Source organism: Podarcis erhardii (assembly GCF_964252035.2).
Source record: "Podarcis erhardii genome assembly, chromosome: 4".
Lineage (NCBI taxonomy): Eukaryota > Metazoa > Chordata > Lepidosauria > Squamata > Lacertidae > Podarcis > Podarcis erhardii.
In genome coordinates this window covers 44305124-44322098 of record NC_138508.1, presented here as the reverse complement: position 1 = coordinate 44322098, position 16975 = coordinate 44305124, and the positions used below count along the sequence as shown (strand labels likewise).

At 38.8% G+C, this 16975-nt stretch overlaps 1 protein-coding gene across 4 annotated transcripts in view; it reads left to right on the top strand.

The window, feature by feature from the left end:
• CADM2 (cell adhesion molecule 2) overlaps positions 1–16975 on the top strand; it is a 365211-nt gene that overhangs the window by 205099 nt on the left and 143137 nt on the right. The window lies entirely within an intron of this gene.

The following is a 16975-nucleotide window of genomic DNA, read 5'->3' as shown; positions in this document are numbered from 1 at the left end:
AGGGCAGGGCAATTTGGGCCTCTAAATCTAGGAGGCCTCGCCAACCTGCTCTCTCCCCAGTGTCGCAGTCTCCCCTCTCCCAAAATTGCAAACCCAAGACTTCATGCAAGGGCAGGGCAACTCAGGTCCAGCAACTATGAGACTCAGGGCTAGCCAGTGGGGCCCAATTTGAAGCAGTGGGGCGCAACTTGATTATTATTTTTTGGTAGGGCCCCAGTTCACAGCCAAAGTCTGCAAAATCTTATAGATATATAGATAGGGTGCCCACTTGCCCTCTTTCTTGACATGGAATGCTCTCTTTTGGAGTCTCCAGGTCTAGTACAAAGACCATAAGAAGGGAGAGCAGGGACCTTGAAGTTCCCAATGGCTGTTAATCAAGCAAGCAAGCAAGCACATACACAGGTCCCCTTTGTCACAGTCAGGACGCCTATGTCCTGGCCAGGCCTGCGCCCAATCTTGTTTTTGTACAATCTTGTTCGTTGTCAGTAACCAAAATTATATTGTCAACATATACAAGCAAAAAAGTTGTTTTCCTTCATTTGCAAGGAATCGTACAAAACAATGTGGAAATAATAAATAAAAGCTCCAGGGAGTCAACAGAAAGCATACTAAAAATGCTTTTGCAGTTCATCAAAACTATCCAGCAATATGAAGTTATAGGAATACTGGTGCTATAGGAAACTGGTGTTATAGGAAAACAGTAATCCTTCTAGTTGGTTAATTGGTTTGGCAACTTCCATGCACATGCCATGTGATGCTAATTATTTCCCCAAAGAGTTAAATGATAACTAACCAGAGGCAACTACAATTGGAATGGAAACAAAATATCTGTGAAAGGAAGAGGAGCAGGTTTGCTCAAGTGTGCTGCAAGTAGAAATACTGTTTGTAATGAAGTGAGAGCAGTGGTTTACTTTCTTGAATTAACAAATAAGAAAGTCTTGAGAATTTAAATTCTAGATTAAAATTTATTACTTAATTGAGATGGAGATCGTAACAAAAACACTGGGGCCTAATTTGAAGAGTAGAGTGCCTGGTATCTGGTGGGCAATCTCATTCTTTATTTCCACATTGTGGCTGCAGACCAAATCACCTGTCAGGAGAGTTGTGAGATTCAGGTGAGCGTCAGATGCCTTGTCAATCCCAGCAGGTATATAAGAGCCCTTTGCCCTGGCCAGGCCTTTGTCTGCGGTTTTTTAAAGAATAACATTACAACTTCATTTTCCAAAAAAATAATGCTTATTCCACAAAAGGTTTACAAAGTTCAGCTATTGCAAACGTTTTTCAGTGCTAATTTTATGCATTTTAAAAAATCACCATGGTATTTAACAATAATATATTATGTCCTTTAGAGAAGAAATTGTGAATTGCAGAATTTTAAATACCCTTGGCTCCACTCAATTTTGTTTATAACACTCTTTCATTTTCTTCTAGTTGTGAGGGTGGGGGATGGGGAGGAGCCTCACAAATGGCATAGCCTAGGGCCTCTCTTCATCTAAATCCAGTCCTGTTGGCATGCACTTTGGGAACTGCACAAAGCAGTTTAGGGCAAACCCACCCTTTTGGTCAGGCCACACCCTTATCTGTGTGACATCAGTTGTAGGGTGGGTAGCTGTCCCTTACCCAAAATGGTCTCATGAGCCAAATGGAGAAATATTGTGGACCAAGATTGGCCCACAAGCTGGAGGCCCCCACCTTGATCTAGAGATGCAAAAATTTACCCAAGGAGTTGTAGGTCTCTTGCCTTGCCTCAGGAAGCAGAACAATCATGAAAAATGTCAAAGGCAGTCTTGAACACAAAGTGTACATGAATTTTAACATAGTTTAAGATAAATACCACAAACGCAGAAAAATTCTCTATGGGAGATGAGATAATGCTGAAATACAGTACAGAAACAGAATAGCCACTGACGCAGTGGCGTAGCGTGGGGGGTGCAGGGGGGGCCAGCCGCACCAGGTGCAACATCTGGGGTTAGGGCAAATCCACGGTTTAGGGGGCGCAAATCCACGGGTTAGGGGGCGCAAATTATTTGCCTTGCCCCGGGTGCTGACAACCCGCGCTACGCCACTGCACTGACGTCCTGGTGTCAGCTAGCAACTTTGTTATTGTTGAGTTTGAGACTGGGAAACTGAAAAGAAAATTCATTAGACAGATGATGCAATATGATGCTAATTAGCATGAAACCCTCTTTTTTTAAAAAAAGGGGGGACTTCTGTGACATTTGCATTCCCTGCAAATGATAAATGTTGGGATGAAAAGAAACAAATCATTAAGGCAGGCATAGGCAAACTCCGGCCCTCCAGATGTTTGGGACTACAATTCCAATCATCCCTAGCTAACAGGACCAGTGGTCAGGGTGATGGGAATTGTAGTCCCAAACATCTGGAGGGCTGGAGTTTGCCTATGCCTGCACTAAGATATTGCCTGCCTTGATGAATGCACAGTGAAGTGTCACCTGAACAGAGGTCCATTCTGGAGGCATTTATTTGTAGAAGTCAATGAGCTTCCATGTGTTACCTTGGTCATCGGTCATTTGCCAAAAAATATTTTCTCCACAGTTTCCACTAAGCATTACTGTAAGTTTGACACTTGCCCATGAAGCATTTGCTCTTTATGTACATTGCCACAAATGGAAACAATTTTTAAGGAAAAAGAAGTTATCTAAGTTACAGATAACTTCCTGAGGTTGCAAAACTGTTACATATTAAAACACAATAAAAAGAAAGCATTTAAACTACCTGCAGCATACTTCTGCATTCTTTTTGTAGAGAAGATCAAGCAGCTAAAAAACAAACAGCTTGATGTTAATTGGATTTAAATGCTTTTAGCTAAAACACAAAATATGTTTAAAAGCATACAAATGTTATACAAAATATGTTTAAAAGCATACAAATGTTATATGGCCACTATGGAATTACACTGCTACTCTTCCTCCTTCTGCTCTGTAACTTTCCAAGGGAGAAAACAATAATCATAGAGTCATGTAGGACTGTGGTGGTGGGCCTCAGATGCTTGGCAAGTGCCTACAGAAGACCTCAAGGGCACCACTGCGCTCACAGGCATCACGTTGGAGATCCCTGGTGTATCTGACCAATCAGGACTAGCAATTTGAAATGAGCTAAGAAATGAGTAGACAACCAATTAAGTGGGGCCCCAGATGGATTTGGGTGGCTGATCATTGCAGCAGCTGAAGTTTCCACCCTATCTTTAAAAGCAGCACTACACTGAGAGCATTGCAGTAATCTAGTCTACATTTTGTACTTATTTAGGCTCTAGAAATTGATGAACGTGTCTTCTTTCTTCTTAAAATAATCAAAATATTTTATAGTGTCTCTACTTCTTCTTAATCTCCTTGTTATTGGAAAGAGAATTGAACATTTTTAAATTATTTGTCTCCTGTGTTGGCATTGAAACTGTTGCTGCCTTTTGAGACAGCCATGCCTCTGTGTTTGAATGAACCTTATTTTTCATATTTGATCCCCTATTGAAAAAAGAATTGAATGGCAAAGGACTAAGAAGTGTAGAAAATTACAAATGATGAGATTAAAGAAAGAAAGTTGTTTGTAACTGGAAAAGCACATGCAGCCAAGATGTCAGGAATATACAGGCTCTTCAGCAGAAAAGGAATAAATGAAAGGCATATTGTTGCTAGATTACAAGTGTGTGGGTGTATGGGAAGAGCTGGAATATAAAAAGAAGCTTGAAAGGAGCAATAATTAGTCATAAACTACTGAGTCTATAGATCTAGCTGTCACTCTAAGCATCTTGGCAAAATGGATCCCCCCGCCCTGCATTGTGACACGTATGTCTTAACATGAAAGACAGAGTTTAAAGAAAAAGGTATTTCTATGGAACAAGTACCATGGCTTAGCTTCATTGGTTGGAAGATTCACTTTAGCTGAATGTGCAGGAACAAAAGGACATAAAATATGTCCTTTGATATTTAAAGTGTGGGTTCAAAAGGTGGAAAATTCTTTTGAAAATCAACCAAAAGCGCAGTCTTTTCAAACTTTTAAGGTATTTAATGCATGGCTGAATTCCAATTCTTTTCTTTTAAAAACATTAAGTAACTGTATTACAATAGGAACAGACCACTGTTTTAGACAAATGGTGAAAGTCCCAATGTTCTTGGGCACCAACTTCCATCATCTCCAGCTAGCCTAGCATGGTCAAAACAATTCCCATTCTCTCTAACAACATCTGGCAGGCCACAGGTTTCCCACCCCTGTTTTAGAGTCTGCTTCCTTGGATAACACATGACAGATTTCTACGCAATGTGCAGCACAATTATGAGCCCAAAACAAAGTGTGTTGTTCTTTTTTCACATTGGTTTGCTGGTATGGTTATGCTGTTCCTGAAACTTTGAGGTGGGGGCACAGTTGGTTCATACAAACAGTTTGGTATATGATTAAAACAAAGATACCTCCCCCAATAAAGGGGAAAAAAATAGTAATAGGAATATAGGAAGCTGCCTTACACTGAATCAGACCCACGGATTTATCAGTCTCAGTATTGTCTGTACTGACTCGAAGTTGCTGTCCAAGGTTTCAGAGTCTCTTCCAGCTCTACCTTCTGTATGCAAGGCAGATTCTCTACCACTGAGCTGTAGCCCTTTCCTCATTGGCTTAGAAAAAAACCTAGCTATCTCCCCCTTCCCCTCCCAAAGAAAACCCAGGAAGCTGCTTAACTTAATATAAGACAAATCAGATTGTATCACCTGCTTGGATTTGTAATTGAAGAACCCACATGAGTTGGTAGCATAGTGGTTGTCTTGTCTTGGATGTGAGCATTACAAGTCACTAAGTTTCCTGTCCTGGGGTATAGGGGTGCAATTATGAAGCTCAGCAACCTATCTAGCTTGGAGTCTGCATGGTTTGTGCTCTCAGCGGTAAGCACACTGACAATATTAAGAATAGCTTCTAAAAGGAGGGGAATGGGATCCTGCCTATATGCTTGTGCGTAAATTATAGAGCTCTACCTGTTCTTAGTGGATGTGGCTAATAATTCAAAGGTAGGCATTATCAATAAGTATAAAACCTCAGGTAGCAAAGGGTCAAGAAAAGTGCTGCTCACCTACTGTGCTATGTGTATTTTCTTCCTACAAGGCTTGAAAAAGAGTTATGTTTCTAGCTGTGCTTTATAATAGTGGGGTTATGCAAAATTCCAGATATAAAGGCAGGCTATTATTATTATTAAAATTAAATTTGTATACTGCCCTCCATCTGTAGATCTCAGGGCAGTACATAACACAAAAATACAAGGTAAAAAAAGTCACAAAAATACGTAATAAAAACAAGAGCAAAACAAACCAATAAACTCCCTCCCCTCCTCCAAAACATTTAAAAGGGTAGCGGTTTGAAGAGGAACATTTTGCCTGGTGCCTAAAGATGTATAATGAAGGTGCCGGGTGAGCGTCTCCAGGGAGTGCATTCCACAAATGGGGAGCCACTGCAGAAAAGGCCCGTCCTCATGTTGCCACTCTCTGGACATTTTGCGGGGGAAGGCACATGAAGAAGGGCCTCAAAGAATGATTTCAGGATCTGGGTAAGTTCATATGGACAGAGGTATTGTGATCCTGAGCTGTTTAAGGCTTCATAGGCCACAACCAGCACTTAGAATTGGGCCTGGAAACTAATTGGCAGCCAGTGCCGTCGGACCAGGATCAGTGTAATATGCTCAAACTATTTTGCTCTGGTGAGCAACCTGACTGCCGAATTCTGCACCAGCTGAAGTTTTCGAACTGACTTATTCCATTTTGATGTAGGTGAAGAAACACACATTTCCAAAAAGAGGTCTTTCTTAAGACTATCAAGTTCAGAGTCCAAAATTATCTAACTAGAGAAATGCCTGGAAAATGGGGAAATAGTTAACAGACAGAGTCTAGTGGCGCTATGCCTGCCTTTCTCAGTGGCATATTAAAATCTTCAGCGCACAAATCAAATGAGGTTCTGGGGTGACACTTTGGAATCTGGAAAGGAATAAATAGGATATAATCACCTCTGTACCTTTTAATTTAGTAGTTTATTAATTTACTGTAACTGCCCTTTTCTGCTTTTAATTTCATTTTTATCTCAGTGACATAAATGCTTGAACCATGGTTCTTAAATTTATTCTGAAGTAGCGCTATTAACAGTCAACACCTTAACTGGTTATGTAAAACTTAACTCACCTGGGAAAGTGCCAGTGCTTTTTTTCTGGGGGGATGCAGGGATATGCATACCCCTAAACATTTTGTGAATCTAAGTTTGGCCTCATTAAGGGGCAGTATTTCAATATGAGTAGGAAAATGAGAGAACCCCTAAACATTTTTTAAGAGGAAAAAAGCACCGGAACGTGTTATATTCTACAAGAGTCTGATTTAAAACGTAAGGCTTCTGTAGACTTTCTTGGTTTTTACTTGTCCTAAATATTTCTGCTTTTGATAGGTTTTGGTAAAGGCTGATACTGAGTAATAAATTTTCCTTAGTGAAATGCTCATTGAATTCATAATTTCCATTCCTTAACAAGGATCATAAGCTGAGCTGATTTTAATGACTGTTTTAATGTTTTAAATAATTTCTTTCTCAAATATGTCACAGTATTTTTACTATTAAATCTTAAAACAGAACAGTAAAGATGCTGTCATGAGTGCTAGCTTTCACAGGGTGGGGGCGGAAATCAAAGGACACACAGCCATTACCTTTTTCTTCTCCTTGGGTTTTCTGAGACTGAATTTAAAAGAGAGAAACTTGATATTAAAATAGAAAGTAGCCCAATTTGTCAGTATCTTTTACTGCAAGTTAAGCTTTCAATTCTGGCTTTTGTTGTAAGTTTCTGCCTACATTTGTCCTCCTTACAGCGACCTTTTCTATATCATTCCATCACATCATTTCCTCAAGAGATGCTAATTATCATCTTATGCCTTTAACCTAGGGGAGTCCAGATTTTTGTTTCAGAAAGCCTCCCAAAGTCAAGAAATTTGGTGACTGAACTTCCACAAATATGCTGGGGAGGTGGGAGGACATTTGAAGCAAATAAATTAAAAACGGAATTTTTTGTTTGACATCTGAGTCATGTGCAAGCCCAGGGCCAGTGTCTGGACACAGTGATGGGCGGGGCAGTGGCCAGTAATTTGAGCCAGAATTCTTAAAAGATGGAGACCCTTTGGTGTTCCTGACATAGTGGCTCTATTGTTCAGGTCAGCTACCTGTTTGGGAGTACTCCTTTATTCATCCTTGTCACTGGATGCTCAAGCGGCCTCTTTTTACTAGCTTCAGCTGGTGTGTCAGCTGTATCAATTCTTGAACAGGATAGCTTAGCTACAGTGGCTCATGCATTGATAATCTCACCGTTGGATGATTAAAGTGTGGAGCTGTCTGAATGTTTGGTTTGGTAGCTGCTGCTAGTGCAGAATGTGGCAGTATGGTCAGCCATGACATCTAACAACAGCTTATTGCACTCTCCTGATTCAGATTTAAAAGTAAAGTAGAGCTGAGTGTCATCAGCATACTGATGACACGGCTTAGCAGACAATGCTTGGCAGGGGGTTGGACTCGATGGCCCTTGTGGTCTCTTCCAACTCTATGATTCTATGATTCTATGATTTCTGCCAACGGTTTCAGATAGATAAACTGGGGAGAGAATATTGACTTCCAGTACTGCACCCCACAACTCAGCTGTCAAGAGGTAGACATGAAGTCCCCCAATTTTATTCTGTGGTGCTGGTCATGCAGGTGGGAGTATCTTATTCCTGTAATCTACTGCATTCTCATGCATATTAGTGTGTATTTTTTCCTACTCTGTTTACACACACTAGATTATGGGGCAAGGGGAAACTGGGTAACTTGGGTAATATAACAGAATTTGTTTGGAGCAAGAGGGATTTACTTTTATTTCCTGTTATTTTCTGAGATAAACCCTTCTGGAATTTAAGATTGTGACACACTGTACTGAATATTTATTTTGTGACTGCACAAACAATCAGAAAAATAAGGAAGGAAGATGTGGAGTGTCTACCTTATCTTTCATACATACATTCTGTTAATTCAAAAAGAGTGGACAGTGGTAAATGACAGAATACAATTATTCTCTGAGTCACATTGTGATGATTGAGTTGGACATTACTTCAAAATATCTATTCTTAAATATTTTTGTAGACTATACTGAGTTAAAATTAAATATGACATTATCCCAAAATCATTTACAGTAACTGAATTACTGTACTGACTGTACTCTAGAATGTGTGCCTTGTAGTTGCCACAGTTGAGATACAAATTGAATTCACCTTAAACAAATTTTAATAGATAAGACAGCGCTACACATAAATCTCTCTTTCTTAATCTTAAAATAACTTTAAACCTAACAGCTGTTTCTCTACGAACTTCATCACAAAATCTAAGTTTATGTTTATTTTATGAAGCTCTTTAAAAAATTGAGTGTGGATTTGCCTAGATACCAGTAGTATACATGCAATGCAGAAATCTGTTCAAAGTTGGACAGGATTTTTTAAAAAAGTTTTTATTAGAGAAGTCAGGAAATAGGCTGTGAAGTAGGAAAGTAGTTTTTTGGAGACTGTACACCAGTATTTGTTGTTGTCATATGAATGGTCTTTATGCTAGAGCTACTGTTCATTGCTACAGCTCCACAAAATGGCAAGTGATACCCCAAAATCTTTTTGTTTATAGTGTTGTACTTGGCAAACAGCCAGGCAAAAACTGTGTCTTTTTTGTGGCTTTTGGACGGTTCTAGTGACATTTTCCCATATGAGGATTGTGGTGTACTCCAGGGGCAAGGTAGAAGAAACACAAAATGTTGGGGCACATGGGAAGTATCACAGGACACCTTTTGTCAATACTTCTTGGAAGATTCAGCAATAGATCTATGGCTCCCCACTTTGGGCCCTCATGCTATAGCCAAAGGTGCATGAAGGCATTTATTTGCTGCAGGTAGGCAAGTGACGGCTTGGTCAGTACCTGGATGAGAGAACTCTTGGGAACCACATATATGCTTTGCTTAAAGGAGATCATGATGCTTTTCGATGATGGAAGAAAGGTTGGATATATTATGAAGTATAATATAAGCGAAATGAGTAAATAACGAGGCTGACTTTATTAGATATGAGAGAGTTTTGGCCCCTAGGCATAGTTAATGCTTCAAATACAGTAGTACCTCGGTTTAAGTACTTAATTTGTTCCGGAGGTCAGTTCTTAACCTGAAACTGTTCTTAACCTGAAGCACCACTTTAGCTAATAGGGCCTCCTGCTGCTGCGTGCCGCCAGAGCACGGTTTCTGTTCTCCTCCTGAAGCAAAGTTCTTAACCTGAACCACTATTTCTGGGTTAGTGGAGTCTGTAACCTGAAGCATATGTAACCTGAAGGGTATGTAACCTGAGGTACCACTGTATAGGGTTTCATTCTCTAGAGAGAATGTTATAGGATAGGATCAGCTCATAAGAAACTAGCAATCTCAGCCCCAACCAGGCTGCCAAGAGGAGAATAGTGGAAGGAAGGAAGGAAGGAAGGAAGGAAGGAAGGAAGGAAGGAAGGAAGGAAGACCTAGCATAAGGTTATATATGAATGGATGGCATAAACTTATTTCCTCCTGTTTCAAAGGCTAGGACCTGAACCAGTGGATTCAAGTTACAAGAAAGGAGAATCAGGACTAAATATCAGGAAGAACTTTCTGACAGTAAGAGCTGTTTGACAGTGGAAAAGACTCCTATGAGAAGTGGTTGACTCTCCTTTCTTGGGGTTATTAAAGCAGAGGTAGCATGGCCACCTGTCATGTACGATCTAGCTGAGATTTCTGTTCTGCAGTGGGTTGAACTAGATAATCCTATTCTATGATTCTGTGATAAGAGATGACTGGCTGGGTGGGTGTAAAAGAGCAAAGGATGCTGCAAGGGAGTTTGCCAAAGAAAAGTTAGGAGCTAATGCAGAGCTTTCCAAACTTATGTGTTGTGACACGTTAGTGTGTCAGCTGCAGTGTGTAGATGTGTCATGTGAATGCTCCCTGCGCTCCTCCCAGGGCTGGAATTGGAGTAGGCAGCCCACCGGTTTACTAGTAAAACACAATTAATATGTCACAAAAAGATGCATGTCTAAAAAGTGTGTCACCAACATGAACAGTTTGGAAAGCTCTGTTCTAATGAGTTATAATTTTTCTTTATCTTCTCATAAATTACATAGCTGTGGACTTACAGTATTTCATCTGTCACTATTAATTTCCTCAATATACTTCATATTAATTCAGGATCATTAGAAACTTGGAGACAGTTTTCTACACTCCAATGAAACTTCTTTTCTTTTCAGTGTCATATTTACTTTTCCTCTTAATTTGAATGCAGAATCACTTCAATTTCCAAAACTTGTATATTAATAAAACAGTAGCTTAGGTTGTTCCTCTCTTCACATAAAAAGGGTGCATTTTTTATCTTCAATTCCTCCACCTATCTGAAGCCCTTCACACTATGAATCATTCCCAAGAGTCCATCAATTCATAGAAGCAGATACAGTGGTACCTCAGGTTAAGTACTTAATTCATTCCGGAGGTCCGTACTTAACCTGAAACTGTTCTTAACCTGAAGCACCACTTTAGCTAATGGGGCCTCCTGCTGCCGCCGCACTGCCAGAGCACAATTTCTGTTCTCATCCTGAAGCAAAATTCTTAACCTGAAGCACTATTTCTGGGTTAGCGGAGTCTGTACCCTGAAGCGTATGTAACCTGAAGCGTATGTAACCCAAGGTACCACTGTATTTGGAGATGGGGTAAGCCCTGTTCAATGAACCCAGTTCTATTTATGGAAGGAAAGTTATTATAAATGTTATAATGTATGTTGCAGTAGTGCAGCATGATAAACCTGGCCATTGCTTACCATTGCCAATCCCACAGTGTCCATGACTCCAAAGCTATCGAGATTGCTTTTGCTCAGAGCAGGATCTTCGAATCTCATTTTAATTGTGCTGACTTTACTACTGTTACTAGGACTAGGGGATTGCAAGCCACTGCATTGAGCCAGATGGGAGTCCCAATGGAACAGAATATTGTGTGAGAAGTAGCCTTCACTTTATCAGTTGATAGCTGATATCAAATATTATCTCCCTATTAGTGGCCCTGTGTGAATAGGAAAGAAAGTCTCTGGTGCATTGGAATTCATAACGTATGTTTAGGAATACGAACTCCAGCACCTTAATATTGTTCTGGTATTGGATGATCTGCATAATTCATCATAAATGAACATGAGCGCTTTAGCAGTCAATGTTCATTCAGGATGTTCTGTAGTGCTAGCTGACAAAGAAAAAAATGTCTACTCCATTCATAATTTATAGCTGATAGCAGAAGTTGTTTTATTTTTGATAATAGGCTAGCTTTGATCCTTTTCAGTTTGCTGGGACAATAAAATTTAATAGATTTGTCATAAGGCAATGATTTTTAAAACTTCTATCCTATATTCCTTCTTCTTATGTTCTATACGTTCATATACATTGATGAAGAAAGTCTTGATTGGTTAATAATTAGAATTGTAGTTGAATTTGCATATGCATGAAATTAGTATTTCTGATGAAATGAAGAAATGAAAGTATATGAATTTCACTACAGTGCTATCTCATAGAGTTGGATCAAGTGCATTTAATATTTGCAAACCATTGATCTATAGCCAGTATTTTCTACTGTCCAGGAACTCAGTTGACGGTCCTTTCTATCACCTGCTTCCTCAGATAATTTTAACGGTGATGCTAATTGTTTAATACTAATTATTTAATCTAGGACCTTTCAAATGCAAAGCATGTGCTCTGTCACTCACCTATGATCCAGGTCATGTTCCTTTGCTTGTTATTGTTGCTTGAGGGTGGCCTGTTATTATCTTGCCAAGCGTACACATTTGTAAGAGAGAATTTATAACAAGCAACACTGTTTATTAAAAATATTATTGTGGCAGCTTCAAAGAGGGGGAAATGATGCATTAGCTGCTTCTGCAGGCATCCATTGCTACCTTCATAGTATGGGGTGGAGAACCATTGTCAGCTGTGCATACCAGATGTGCAGAGAGACATCAAATAAAACTCATTATATTTGTATGTTTTCAAATTATTATAGTAACCACCTTGATAAATTCATTTCTGAAATGAAATATAGAACATGAATCCCATAATACACAAATCAGTGTTAAAGATAAAAGTTAACTGCCTGTTCAGAAGGTTAGATCAGATGTGATTGCTTAGATCAGGTGTAGTCAATCTTTTTATACCTACCGCCCACTAATGCATCTTTCTTGATGGTAAAATTTCTTTACCGCCCACCAGTGCTCGATGGAAGGAGGATTCAACTTGTGCTGTAGAACCCCCTACTGCCCTCCTAGAATCCTGAAATGCCCACTAGTGGATGGTAGGACCAGGTTGACAACCCCTGGCTTAGATACAACCCCTGGCTTAGATGGTAATACTGTACTGATAGGTGAAATATTTGTTATCTATAGCTGTATGGACTTGTGCTCATGATTTCTTATTATACACTACCCACCTGGGGTCACTTGTGTGCTCTTTGGAATCTAGATCTACAATCCGATAAATAGATTTATTTATTTATTTGGGTTAAACTCCAGTTCATCTGGTTTTCCAGTGAAGTTGTGACCCTGCAAGTAATTGAGTGGGTGACCTTACATCACGGAAGGTGACCCCAATGTAATCTGCTCCAAATAATCTACTTGTGAATTAGCACAGAACTGGACATTTTAACTTTTTTTTTTCTTATATAAAATTTCCACATTTAGGAGGAATAAACCATTGTTAAGGGCTACCCAGAAGCATCTGGTTGGACATTGTGGAAAATAAGAAGCTGGACACAAGAAAGACCTTTGGGCTGCTCCAGCAGGGATCTTGTTGTGCTCTTATGTTCATTGTAGCAAAGGCAATAATAATAATAATGTCTGTCTAATTAAGGTCAGTCTCATTTCCAACAAAATTACTTTTGATAGTTGTCATAATTATGGCTTAGAAAACATTTGTCACAAGACTGCTCAGCACCACTCATTCCTATGTCCTTAAATAACATTCAATATTTGACATTAGCAAAACAGTTTGTTTTGAATCAAAGTCATCTACACCCTCCTCCCTTTACAATTATAGAAGCAATTCTTCTGGCCACTTACGTTGATTACCAATAAATCGCTCATTTGTTGCAATGAACAGAAATTACCGGGCATTAATAGGGAACTAGAGGATTTATTTCAGCTACACCCTTGTTTTGCTTTAGAATTCTCCCTGTTATATCTTTTTCCTTATACCTAATCTTGTTTACAATACAGCTGTATGTTTCATGCAGAACTTTCCCCAAAACTTTTTCTTTTTAAGGTTATGATCGGCTCACAGGTCTGCCACCTAATTTTGCTTTCTGCTTCTCTGTCCTTTGGAACTGTGTAACATCAGAATTAGCACTGAGAGAGAAACGTCGTAAAACATAAATGGATAATTAGCATTGTAAGCAGTGCATTTTGAAATGATCTTAGTAAAACTAAACTACCCAATAAAATTAGTACCCAGCACCATGCCTGTATTCCATGACAGCTTTTTCTGTCTGTGCTGCTGTATGGCATGCTTCCAGATCTCTGTTGTGCTGACATTTGCTCCTGGGAGGAGGAGAAGGAAAAGGGTCCATAAGGTTTCTACAGGCCTAGACACCGTAAACATCTGCTAGCTTCATGAGCAGCTTGCTGAACTAATTCATCAGGGAGACTCTCAGCCGATCAGCATTGCCATATTGGTAGTTATTTTGTGGGCCAAAGGGGCACACCAACAAGTCCAACAAAATCATGTATTTCAGTATTCAAAATTGCCATGTTTTAAGTGTTTTGCTACATAGAATGGCATCTAAATGATACTAAATATCTGTGATGAACCATATATACAATCCAAACAGATTGCATTGGTAGTTCTAAGCGTATATAATACAGAAGGACAACATTTTAAGAGGCAATTTCATGACATACAGATGGAAAGAAGTCAGCTAATAGAAATGGAAAGAAAGTCAGCTGGAATCCCCTGTGGTGAAATGAGCAGAAACCTTGGCAATTTTTCATAGTTTTTAATTTACTCATCAGAAGTAAAGGCAGTGAATGCTGTTTAATTTCCCCTTTGCTTCTACTTTATGCAATGTATAAAAATGTGACACATTTTTAAATTTGCATTTTCATAGCCCTTAAAAACTGGATAATGTCAGTGAAGTTTCCATTTTTCCGCCACCGAAAGGTACCATGGTGTCACAAAATATTACTTCTCAGTGCAGTGCAGTTTTCAAATAATAAAACACCTCAAATGTGTGATTGAGAGGTACATATAAATGTGAATTACAGGTCCTAGTTCAGAGCGTAACTCATTCATACTGTTTTATATGTGTAAATCTCCAAAATATAACAAGTTCTATCATAATTTATATCAGTGATTGCACTAGCAGGCTGCCTATGCATAAGCAGAATAAGCAGCGTACCTGTAAATCTAGCTCGGCATTGCTAAAGCCATGAACATCAAAGAAAGTAAATATTGACATGATGGGTGAAATTGTTAATAATGAAGAATGCATAAATGATCAAAAGCAGAAAACATATCTTATTAGCCACTGGGTGTTTTGCTTGCCTTCAAGCAGCAGAATTATTTTCTTTGTGAGATATTCTGAATTACTCAGGATACAGCTTGACAGACATGGGCATTTGTTCCATTTCTTCTCATTAATATTTTGCCAGAAATGAAACATGCATGTTTGTCTTCTCAGCACTGCTTCAGAGATGACACCCCCCTTCCCCCACATAGAGATGATGCCAGTGTAAAACAAGCATATGCATCATATTAAGTACAGCATGAAACTTTGTTTTGCTGCAAGAATGAAGCCACAGTTAACTATTTAATTTTCACTGTCTCTGGATTTCTGCATTTCCTTTCCTTTTGACCCCACTTATTACATCCCCACTCCACACCATGTGTGTGTAGATAGGCAGACAGATTCATGCCATACATCTGTTGCAGTGGGCTCTAGTCCACGAAACCTTGTGCCATAATAAAGTTGTTAGTCTTTGAAAGTAAATAACTCCTGGTTGTTTTGTTAGTCTGCTGCAGCCGATCAACACAACAACCCGCTGGACCTTTTCTTCTTGAATTTTTAGTCTTTTAAGTGTTCTTCGTGTTACAAGAAAATAAAGTCAGCTCTAGACTTTGTGGATTAGACCTCAAGTGGCAACCCAACTTAACGTTCTCCATGTACTTTGAGCTACATTTTAGCATCATCGGTTTAGGGTCATATTTCACCTGTGTAGATATGTTCATATACTATAGTGCTGGTGCTTGCTTTTCAACATCCTGCTAAGCTTATTCCAAACTCAGTAATTATTACCAGGATGTATTTGTTTTTATTATTATAATCCTTATTGTTGCTCTCAGTGCAGGGTATTTTCATTTGTTGTTTTTTTCTTCGTATATATTTCTTTATGCGTTCTATATGGTTAACTAGAGCCACAATTTGGAAAGTGCTGCCAGAAGACCACTATTTTGTTTAATCAACCTCTAAATGTTTCACAATATATATGGTTCCAGTTCATGTGCATTGTGATTCAGAGGAATTTATGCTTTTGTCCCTCGGTGTGGATTACTAATTCAATTCTCTTCATGGATGTGGATGTAGGTGGTAGAATAAATACATGTTCTTTTTACTCCTTCAAATAATTGGTAACAAGATAGCTGTTAAGTTTCTGCACATGCTGGAGCCACATATGGCAAAGCAAAATCATCACATTTCCAGCTAATGAGAAGTATCTAGGTGAGACTGGAAGACAGAAGGGGAAACTGGGTAGATTTGTGAGGGACATCAAATTATAATTCTCCTTTGAAACAGCATAATCCATATTTAGCAAGACGAATAAGTGAGTTTTTTCACCAGTAGAGAAGCAAAGGAAAGAAAAAAAGTTATAATTTATTTACTATTGTTGTTGTTGTTAACAGTGAAATCTGACTAGGAAAAAGCAGTTCTACACATCAACGTACAAATTATAACTAACTTCTTCTAGTTCTAATATGGTGTATTTTATGTATTTAATCCATTTGTATCTCAGCAGTCTTTCCAATAAAATCAAGGGGTCATGCATTGTTCTCCCGCCTCTCATTTAATCCCCACAACAGCCCTGTGAGGTAGTTGAGGCTAAGAGGCAGTGTGTGGCCTAAGGTCACCCAGTGAGTTTTGTGGCTAAGTGGGGACTTGAACCCTGGTCTCCTAAATCCTAGATCAACACTCTAACTGCTACACAACCTGTAGCTCCATAACAGTGTGTTGGGGGGGGGGGCTCATTCCCTGATTTATTAAAAAGGCAGAGAAATCCAAGCAAGCATTTAGAATGTGCTTTAAATGTGTTTCAATTTTTTTTCTGTGCATAATCCCCCATCAACCATTTGACTTTCGTTTGCCTGGTTACTAGTGGATCCAGACAAAAAAATGACCATTATTGTGCTTCTTCAGTGCCTCTATTCCATAAACTGCTTTCATACTCATATCAAACACAAAGTTATGACTGCTTTCATAGTTAGGTTTTACATACACCGTATTGTATCAACAGACACTGGGAAGCAAGGACCATTTTTTAAAATGCTGGAAGAATGAGTGGAAAATGTGGAGAAGGAAAAATGTGTTTTATATGTGTTTTCAGTTTTAAATTTTTAATTCAGGCTCATGGATTTAATTATATTTAATATTTCATTATGTCTCAGATATTTGAATGTGTTTTATTTATAGGTGTTGTTTTACTGCATGTTGCCCTGTGCCCTGTGCTTCTTTTGGATTAAATAAATAATGCAGTATATGATACATTTTGTTTTTAATATGTCAAAGGTGATATTCAACGTTATTCATACTTGGAGCATATTGTATTTTATCAATTTCCCTGTGATCTTTGGATGAAGGGTAGCATAAAAACAAAATAAATAAATAAATCTTTAAAAAGTGTAGACCCGGTGAAATAATACT